The sequence below is a fragment of the Setaria viridis genome, chromosome 9, assembly GCF_005286985.2.
Source record: "Setaria viridis chromosome 9, Setaria_viridis_v4.0, whole genome shotgun sequence".
Lineage (NCBI taxonomy): Eukaryota > Viridiplantae > Streptophyta > Magnoliopsida > Poales > Poaceae > Setaria > Setaria viridis.
Genome location: NC_048271.2, coordinates 18,614,447 through 18,625,249, shown reverse-complemented (window position 1 = coordinate 18,625,249; position 10,803 = coordinate 18,614,447). Strand labels below are relative to the sequence as shown.

Below are 10,803 nucleotides of genomic sequence, written 5' to 3'. Positions count from 1 at the left end.
GTGGCCGACGCGGGTAGGGGCAGTGTGGCCGCAGCTGAGGGAGGCGCGGTCTAGCGCGTCACCCACGGATGAGGGTCGCGCGGCTCCGGCAGGCGACGGCAGTGTGGGTACCACAGCTCCAATGGGCGAGAGTCGCGTGGGCAGCGCAGCGTCGACAGGCGAGGGTGGCGCGGCGCCAACGGGTGACGGTGGAGGGGTAGCACGTGGGCTATGAGGAAGGAAACGGAGACAATGAGCGGCAAGGAAAATTAGAAACGAACCGGTATGTTGTGTAACGACTGGAAAAGGTGGGTAAATAACCCCCAGCTCCACGAGAAGTTTGAAATTGATGTTTTTGGAGCACCCCCTAGATACTCCAGGAAAAACGTGGATCTGACCCTGTCGAGGATAGATCCACAGTACCCGCAAGGAAGAAAGAAGACAAACTCCTACTAGGATTTCTCTGCAATCCTAATAGAACTTGTACCATGTAATCCTACTAGGACTCCTTCTTGTAACCGACTAGTAATCCTACCCCCTGGAGTATATAAAGGAGGGCAGGGGTACCTAGATCGGTAGCTCAGAACCATCATCAATAGCCGACAATTAGGCTACACAACACCATGCGCAAGGCGCAATATACAACACCCAAGATAGGACGTATGGTATTACGCTACTCTGGTGGTCCGAACCTGTATAAATCCATGTCTTGTGTCCTCACTTTTACCTTCGAGTTCCAGGTCCGACGATTCCCCACCAACCAATCTACTACCTCAGGATACCCCTCGATAGGTTGCCGAGTATAGGACACCGACAGACCCCTAGCTCCACGTTTTTTGTGGAGCTGAAGTTTGTGGAGCTGGATGCGTTTGGCAGGAAGTTTTGTGGAGCTGATGGAGTATAGTAGTTTTTTTGGAATGGAGTGCTGCCAAACACCCCCTAAGGGACTCTTTGATGGAGGTGGAGCTTTATATGACTCCGGCTCCACCTGACACAAACATTGTACATGTACTATTTACTATTGTAGCAAGGAGGCAAAACGAAAACCGATGCAGGGGAGCTGAAGGAGCTACAAATTTAGCTTTCGCTAGCTCCAGCTCCTCTGACGCGATAGTACTGGTGTCACGTGAAGGTGAAGCTGGATGGAGCTTCACCAAATGGGCTCTAATTCTAGGCTTCAAGCATTACTCGTCGGCGCTGTTGTAATATGTCTCAATGGTCTTTTAGTCGGCGACAATCTCTCATCATAGGGGATTGTCTTGTCCATCGAGTTTCTAGTGTCTTGAGTCTACCTCTTAGGTCGTCGTGATTTCTGCAACGGTCTTTGGACAATCTTCGATGATCTCAGCCGGTTTCCTTCAGGAATCACTCAGGCCTTGTTCGGTTGTTTAGGATCGAATCATGGAATGGATTCGCTCCTGGAGGGGAATAAGTGGTTCCGGTTGTGTCACTTGATCCTGAAGGGTTTCGTTCGGAGGTCAAGATATGGAGATTGATTCCGGATCGCTACGAGGTCGGAATAACTAAAACGAGCTGAAATACAATCAATGCATGCTCTATTCCGGTTTGAAGCGAACGATCATTTTGTATTAGGCTGGAATTTAAACGAGGTCATATCAATCCGTGTGGAATAGATCTTGTTCTGAGAGGTTCCGAGAGAACCGAACAAGACCTCACGCGGCTTAATTATGACCTGAGTCGAAGCGCGCCATCGTTATAGTCGGCTCGCGATTTGAACCGCCTTGGAAAGTTTGTAGTAGCGACGGCCTGTGCTGCATGCTGTGTAGTAAGTATTTACTTCGCATTCAAAGTGGCCATGCACGTCTAGCCAAAAAGGTCCATGTGGTAGTGCAAGGAGAAGGCGAGCGCGCGGGCTCCCTCCAGAGAACGACACGTACGGCGGCACGGGACGCCGAGCTCCATGCCAGCGTCGAGGACCACACGAGCAAGCTAAGGTGTCGGTGACGAGGCATGTCGTCGTGGCCGGGTCGACGACGACGCGGCATGGAAGCTCCTCGACGCGTGGGCCGCCACCGGGGAACACGTACGTGCAGGACGCCCTCCATGAACAGTCCGTGGTTCAGCGACCGCGGTCGAACGCGCACCGGCGGGAAGCCATCGCGCACCGGCTCGTAGTGATGCACGGACGTCTGCGGTCCTCACCGTTTAGTAAGTCTGTACATGAGGTGAGTCAGCAAGGACGCACACGTGTCTATTTGTTCGGTTGCTCTGCCCGCGCGCGCGCCTACGATTTGGAGCCACGCCGATTCCAGGCATCGCGCCAAGCAGACAGCGGCCAGACGGGCCACGGACGCGCGCGGGTCGGAGGACGAATCCGCCGTCGACAGCGTAAGGGGTACATTGCTACACGTTAGCGGTCTTATAGGTCGTCTCATGCAGTACCACGTAGAATTTTTGATGATGTGGAGGAGAGAGAGTGAGGAAAGAGAAAGAGGTCGTTGCTTTGCGAAACAACCACCTCATGAGCTAAATTGTAGGACTACGAGACAACTTAACAACCATTGTACGAGTTATTGTTGCCATGCAACTCATAATATTTTATTTTTCTTATGCACAAATTAAGAAATTATATACCACTACCAAATAACTTATATGACAACCCATTGTACGGGTTGCCTGTTGAATCGTCTCAAGATTACGTGTCAATGCATGAGTCCGCCTATTAGACGACACCAATGTACTTGCCCTAATTGCGGTCGAAAATGAGCGGGCTCGGCACGGTCTTGACGGATGGAGTCATGGAGAGGATCGGAGTAGCGCCGTGCCGGTTATGCTGTCGGCGGATACACAAGCAGAGAACTGACCTTACGTTACATTCAAGAGTTTTTTTTTCCGGTTGACTTTGAATCTGAGACTAAAGTACCTTTAATCCTGAGTCAAAAATGAGCCACCAAAAACTACCGACCGGGGAAGCTTTAATCCCGGTTGTAAAAATCAACTGGGACTAAAGTCCCGATTGTAACAGCTAGTGGGACGAGGGGACGTTTTGTCCCGGTTGGAAACACCAACCGGGACTGAAGCCCCACCTCTAGTCCCGGTTGAAATTACTAACAGGGACTAAAAGGGGGCCTTTAGTCCCACCAACCGGGACAAAACGCGCACGCGCTCCCCTCTCTCTCCCGGCCTCCACCTTATTTTTACTCCTCTCCCTTAGCTTACCCTTCTCTCTCCCAACTTCCCTTATCTTCCTCCTCTCCCTCTTGGCTCTCTCCCTCCCGCCCGCCGCCGCCACCCCCTCCCCTCCCTCCCCCGGCCCTCCCTCTCCTGCCGCCGCCCCCTCCCTGGCCCTCCCTCTCCCGCGGGGCCGGTGCAGGCGAGCGGCCGGTGGCCGACGCGGGCGGCGCACGACTTTTTTTTAACCGTTTTATCCCGATCCCGATTGCTAAAACCAACCGGGACTAAAGGAGGTCTTTAGTCCCGGGTGAATGATCCGGGACTAAAGGACCTCCTTTTTCCTCAAAAATTTAGTCCCGGTTGGATTTTCGAGATCTATGCCCCTATCCAACCGGGACTAAATACATGTTTTCCACCAGTGCTACCGATGTGCGCATACAGCATTTTTCAAAAAAACATGATACGCGTATACGTTTCAGTAATTTTTTTAATATAAATAAATATAGATGCATAGCAACTTCACAACAGTAAACACAAATCCAACATAGTCAAATAGTAGGAAACAAAGGTTCGAGTACATAACAAAGTCACAAATAAACATGAAAACAGTCTCAAATTTAGGAAATTTTAAAAGGGCAGCTTGCAATTCATTGATGGCTATTGGCTTTGGCAAAGCTTCCTCTTCAAGTGCTTCATTCTCCTCTATAGAATGGTGACATGATCCCATAGAGGAGCTCTGATGTCAGTCGTCCCCACATAACTTATGCTACCACTAGCAGTAGCACTAGCACTGCTCGAACTGCTCAAATTTGTTGCTGCCATCTACTCGTGGAGATCAAGAAGCAGATTGGGAAAATGGAACAACGAAGCATCAAGAATTGTCGATCGGGAATGGGAAGGCAAGGGCCGACCGGCCAATGAAAAAGGCAAAGGGGAACAACTCACCGGAGTTCACCGACCTGCCGCTGAGCCGAAGCCCGAAAGAGTCACCGGTCACGGAGCTTGTCTTCTTCAGTTCTTGGCGAGCTCGTCAGATATGCAGGTCGTCGCGGACGGCAGCCTTGCGGGTGTGTGGCCGTGCGTGGCGTTCTGGCGGAGATCTATCGCCGGCGAGCGGCGGCGCACAAGCGGCGAGCCGGCGGCGGCGCGATGCGTCTGGACGAAGTGGAGGGGGTCGTTGGGGGAGGGGGCGCATGCAAGGGGTAAGGCAGGGAAAGATTCGTTACTGGGCTGGGCCGTATTGAAATCACCCCATACGTACCGATGAGGCGTATCGGTTATTTATTAATTTATTTTTTCGTGCGATACTTCCTGATACGTATTTCGCACGTATCCTTGCCGTCTATACGCGATACGGCTGCATCCCGGCGTATCCATGTAACTGCCGGTGCTGTCGCTGCCGCGGAACCTCCCGAATCGGAACGTGCCTAACCCCTAACGTATTCAAGTACAAAATCGGATGTTTAACTCCCCACCTACGTAAAACCGTTTAAATAAAGGTAGTTTGCATAGTGATTTTGCCATATTGGCATGATGAGATGGAATGAAATGCTGACGTAGACTGTTTGATACATAGGCCCTGCTTGTAAGCGATAAAACAGCTGATCTCCGTAAGTTCTAAGGGGGTGTTTAGGAGAGGGGTGCTAAATTTTAGCATCCCCATTTTAGTTACTTTTAGCCACTAGTGCTCCAAACATCTAGATTAAAATGGAGAGGCTAAATTTTAGCCCCCCATAATCCATTAGCCCCTCAAGGGGTGCTAAGAGCCTATTTGGATCCATGGACTAAATTTTAGTCTTGCACTTTTAGCTCAAAATTTAGCTCTTAGGATCCAAACAGGAGGGCTAAAAGTGACAAATAGCTAAAATTTTGGAGCTAAATTTTAGCCCCAAAGAGGCCCTAAAAGGGGCTAAAAGTGATCCTGGACACTCCATACCCCTCCCCTCACACAGCACCCTAGGCACGCACCCCTCACCCTCATTCGCACCTGCCCATCGCCCTCATCCGCATATCCCTCCTCCGCGCAGTCCACCGCCAGCTCTCGCACACCCCTTGCGCCGCCCCGCTCACCAGATCTCCACTCCACCGCCGTCGCCCGTCTCGCCCAATTCCCCGCCGCTCCCCTTCCTCTCGCATCGCCGCCGCCACCCCTCTCTCCTGAGTTCGTCCGCCGCCACCCCTCTCGACGCCCCTCTCACCAGATCTACACCGTGTCCCCCCTATCGCCCGACTCCCTCCGCCTCCCCTTCCTCTGACACGCTCCCGCATCGCCGCCGCCACCCCTCTCTCCTGAGTTCGTCCGCCGCCGCCCCTCTCACCAGATCTACATCCCGTCCCCTTCCCTTCGCCACACCAGTGGCCGGAGTACCTCAACCGCCTACAAGCTACAAGTTTCACATCCGCACGCCGCCGATGGACGAATTCGGCGACGACGGCACTAGGGACTTCTTCTCCGGCAACTTCGACCTCTACGCCGGCGAGGGGAGCCAGTATCCGGGGTCGGGATCCATCAATGGTCCCCGGATTGGCATTGAGGCACTCGACCTCAACTCGTAGGCGAATGACTGGTCGTCGATGGCGGCTTATCAGGGGATCTTGCAATCCGGCGCACTGGCGGCATCCGAGAGCACGGGGCCTCATCCCTCTCAACCGCGTAGTGGCAGAAGAGGTAGCTCTCGCACACTCGGTTTATGCAGTACTCGGAGCTGTGGCGGAGCCGTAGCAGGCCGCGGCAATTCATCGCCATCCAGTCGCGACCGCCGCGGTCGGTTGCCACCTGTTCCCGCCGCCGGCCGTGGGATGCGTGGAGCTTCTTCGGCGGCGCCTGGTGCATCCGTAGGCCGTGGCTCAGGTCGACGTGTTGAATGGCAAGGCAACGACGACGATGACATTGACGACAATGCAGTCGAAGAAGTTTTTCCAAGCCGTCAGGTATGAGTCCCATGTCCTTTGATCTAAGAGAAGTGCATGAATTCAGTACTGCTGTTAGAGTAATATGAAATAATTGTTCTTGTGATGCATATGGTAGAATAAATTTGACAGAGGAAGTTGGTCATCAGAGCAGAATAACAACTTGTTGTGTCAATTACTCGTTGATCAAATTGAAATGGGTAACTACATCAAAGGGACTATGACAGCAAGAGGGTATAAGCTCATCATAGAAAAGTATTACTGCGGTTCAGGGTTGAGGCATGATAGGAAACAGATAGCTAATAGGATTAGGCAGCTCAAGGGAATGTAACAGTTCATAAAAGACATCCATTCCGACAGTGGCTTAGGCCGTGATGAAAATGGGTGGCCTACTGCAACCTTGGAGTGGTGGGAGACTGCAACAAAGGTATTTGTTCTTGTGATGCATATGGTAGAATAAATTTGACAGAGGAAGTTGGTCATCAGAGCAGAATAACAACTTGTTGTGTCAATTACTCGTTGATCAAATTGAAATGGGTAACTACATCAAAGAGACTATGACAGCAAGAGGGTATAAGCTCATCATAGAAAAGTATTACTGCGGTTCAGGGCTGAGGCATGATAGGAAACAGATAGCTAATAGGATTAGGCAGCTCAAGGGAATGTAACAGTTCATAAAAGACATCCATTCCGACAGTGGCTTAGGCCGTGATGAAAATGGGTGGCCTACTGCAACCTTGGAGTGGTGGGAGACTGCAACAAAGGTATTTGTTGATCTATTATATGTGCAAGCTGCAAGGAACCATCTGATTGCAATCTAACTTCACCTACTACATGTGCAGAAACATCCAGAATGGATGAAACTAATGTATGGACCTCCAGAGTATCTACCACTGCTTGAACGTATATTTGATGGTGTAGTTGTGGATGGTTGAGGTTCTTTTGTGGTAGGATACAGCATTACAGATGATCAAACAGCCACGGAACCTGAAGAGCCTGAAGAGCCTGAAGAGCATGAAGAGCCTGAGCAAGAGATGCCTCCAGATAATGCACACAGTCCTATGAGTACAAGCAGCCGCAAGAGAACAAGTAGTACCAGCACAACAGCATCAAGTCCAAGCAAGAAGACCAAAAGCCCAATGGTCAAAATGATGAAGGATTACATTAGTTTCTCTTCTAAGCAGCAAGCTGAAAGGAATGAGTATATCAAGCAAGCTGTTTGTAATAGGCAAGACAAGGGAACGAAGTTGTCCAACGCCATTAAGCAGGCTCAGAAATTGGTTTTAGAGTGTGGGGTGGATGAAACTAGTACTGAGTACTATACTGTTTCTTAGATCTACTTAAATGATGCAATGAGGGAGTTCTTCATTAACATATCTACAACAGAAGGAAGGCTGACCTTCTTGAAGAGATATTGCAAGCAGCACAACCTAGATTAGGATTATGTCTTTGTGATGATGCATTTGTGTGGACTTGAACTGTCTGTACTAATTGAAGTTAGGTTTGAAATAAATTTGTTTGAACTGTTTGTGCTGAAATGAATATGCTTGAACTGTTTGGGTTGAAATGAATGTGTTGGTTGATTTGAAATTGATTTGAAGTGTATGTGTTGGTTGATTTGAATTTGGTTTGAAGTGTATCTGTTAGTTGATTTGAATTTGGATTGAAGTTTATGTGGTCATACAATTAAATTTAACTGATTGCAATTTTGTATTATGTCTCAAGATATGGATGTGGACAGTGACTCAAGTGACGATGAGCTCTTCAAGCTTATTATTGAGGACAGTGACTATGAAAGGCAGTTCACGGAGGATCTACTTTTGTTTGGTACGTACAATGACACTTACTTCAATAAAGCTAAGAAGAGAAATATGGTTGTGTTGGGATACGAGGTAGGCTACACTAGTGCAAAAACAAAATTTTCTACCGCGTAAACCAGAAAAACTGCCGTATAAGGATCACGGGATTACCACTCGACGCACTACTGGTGCGGAAGATGTAGATTCGCGTCGATGCAGCGAAGTGGATCAGCGTAGTCATACGTAGTCGATCACGTCGACGTTCAGCAGCTCCTCAGCAGCTCGTCCACGTGCAGCAAGATCTCCCTCGTGCCGCGGCTCGTCGGCGGCTCGTCGTGGCTCGTCGGCGGCTCGTCCAAGTGCTGCAGGCGCAACACCTCCAAGGTATCCACACGTGCAGGGAGGAAGCGTCGCAAGCCAGACTGCTAGATCCGTGAGTTGCAACAGGCGAGGGCGTGGGAGGCGCGGCAGATGTGTTTCGCCAAAAAGGTGTAAACCCTAGGGCGCCCCCACCCCTCTATTTATAGAGGTTCCTAACGGGCCTCTGGGTCCGAGGCCCATTAGTACTTCTAAACCTAATCCAACTCGGATCACATCCGAATTGGGCTTCCAGCCCCTTAAGTGTGTGACCCTATGGGTTCGGATACGTATAGACATGGCCCGAGTACTCCTACTCGGCCCAATAGTCGGTAGCGACCTCTAGCAAGACCTGTCAACTCCTATACGCACACGAAGATCATATCAGACGAACCATCACAACATTATTTACATGCTATTCCCTTTGCCTCACGATATTTGGTCTAGCTCCAAGCCGACCGCTCTTTCTCGATCCTGTGATTTGGAATCCCTTTGTAGGTTAACTCTTAACTGTATGTAGCATGGCCATGCATTTTCGGATCCGATCACTCGAGGGGTCCAGAGATATCACTCTCAATCAGAGAGGGGCAAATCCCATCTTGATTGACCATATCTCACAGCATGCTTCTTGACAAACCCGAAAGCTACCTTTATAACTACCCTGTTACGGCGTAGCGTTTGATAGCCCCTAAGTAGGTCGATCCACATCTTGAATACATGCGACAATCTCAGGTCTAAGGACAAAGCGTATATGTTGTTTAAAGAGAGAACTACTTCTCGTGTTGGGTCAGTCCTAGCACATGTCTCCACATGTGCCCACATTATTAGTTCAACATCTCCATGTCCATGACTTGTGAAACATAGTCATCAACTAATACATGTGCTAGTCTAATATTCATGTGTGTCCTCACATGAACTCCGACTAGGGACAACTTTAGAATAACCATACAAGTAAAGAGTTTCACACACAATGCGCATAATTGCAAATCAATTCAAGTAGCCTTTAATGGATATTCAATGAACACAATATAAATCATGGATACAAATGGAATATCATCATCTCTATGATTGTCTCTAGGGCATACCTCCAACAGGTTGAAAGTGGCCATGATTGGGTGATGAGGAATCTAACAGATAGTGTCCAATGCTATGACATGTTTAGAATGAGTAGAGAATTGTTTGATCGTCTGCATGATCTATTGGTGCAATCTTATAGCCTAAAGTCCACATCAAAGAGCTCTTTAGTATGGGCCTTAGGAATATTTCTTTGGATGGTTGGTGCACCTCAGTCAGTCAGACAAGCCGAGAACAGATTAGAGAGATCATTAGATACAGTTCACCGCAATTTTTACAAAGTTTTGAAGTGTATTATAAAGCTAGCAGCTGACATAATTAAGCCGGTGGACCCTGAATTTAGAACAATGCAGCGTAGGTTACAGAATCCTAGATTCTATCCACACTTCAATAATTGTATAGGAGCAATAGATGGCACTCATATACCAGTTCTCGTGCCAAATAATAAGGTGGTGCAACATCTTTGTCGAAAGGGCTTCACTACACAGAATGTGCTTGCGGTCTGTGACTTTGACTTGAGGTTCACATTTGTTCTTGCGGGCTGGCCTGGTTCAGTACATGATATGAGAGTTTTCAATGATGCAACAGTCAAGTACAAAGACAAGTTCCCACATCCCCCTCCTGGTATGTTATGCCTATGTTTGCACATTCAGTACATAAGCCACTTTGGTTGTAGCTTTTGTTTGTAACAATAATGTTCGTATTTGCAGGGAAGTTTTACCTAGTGGACTCTGGATACCCCAATCGGCCTGGTTATCTTGCACCTTACAAGGGAACGAAGTACCATCTTCCAGAGTTTAGGCAGGGGCCGATGCCCAAAGGTATGAAAGAGACCTTTAATTTCGCTCATTCATCTCTTAGGAATTGCGTCGAGAGGTCATTTGGAGTTCTTAAGATGAAGTGGCGGATTTTGTTGAAAGTGCCAAGTTATCCAATGCCAAAGCAAAGCCAGATAATTGTTGTATGTATGGCACTTCATAACTTTATTAGAGAGAGTCATATGGAGGATGAAGACTTTGATCGTTGTGACCGTGATGAGAACTATGTTCCTCATGAAGCATCAACCTCTCAACCCCCAACACAAAGTACTCAATCAAGGGACGAAGATACAAATATGAATGCATTCCGTGATCAAATAGCCTCAAGTTTGTATAATAGATCGTAGAGTATTTGATTTCTTGTATTGCCTAGGACTACGGAGTTGTATGCTTGAACGATGATGTAATTGAACGAATAAAAACTATTGAATGTCCAGAAGGAACAGCAGCGTGTTCCTCCTGGCCGGCACCTATGCATGGCCGGAATAATGCACAGATACAGGTGCATGTGTATCTTCAGGCTTGCATGTGCCTGGCCGGAGCAAGTTCAGAGTCATTATCCATGAGCAAGTTGTTTTTTCAGGTGTGCATGTGCATGGGCGTGCATGTGCATGTGCATGGAGTGAATTTGAGACATGCATGTTGTTTGAATCAATAAATGAGGGTAATCAGTCATTACCTCAAGGAAGACTAAATTTTAGCTCATGGATCCAAACACCCCACAAGGACTA

At 48.6% G+C, this 10,803-nt stretch overlaps 1 long non-coding RNA gene across 1 annotated transcript; it reads right to left on the bottom strand.

Annotated features, from left to right (window-relative positions):
- Positions 1–3,632: 3,632 nt before the first annotated feature.
- LOC117840841 (uncharacterized) lies at positions 3,633–4,532 on the bottom strand. The gene is made up of 2 exons (XR_004637097.2): positions 4,060–4,532; positions 3,633–3,936 (listed from the first exon to the last, which is right to left on the bottom strand). It is a non-coding gene; the product is annotated as an uncharacterized lncRNA (long non-coding RNA).
- Positions 4,533–10,803: the final 6,271 nt, after the last annotated feature.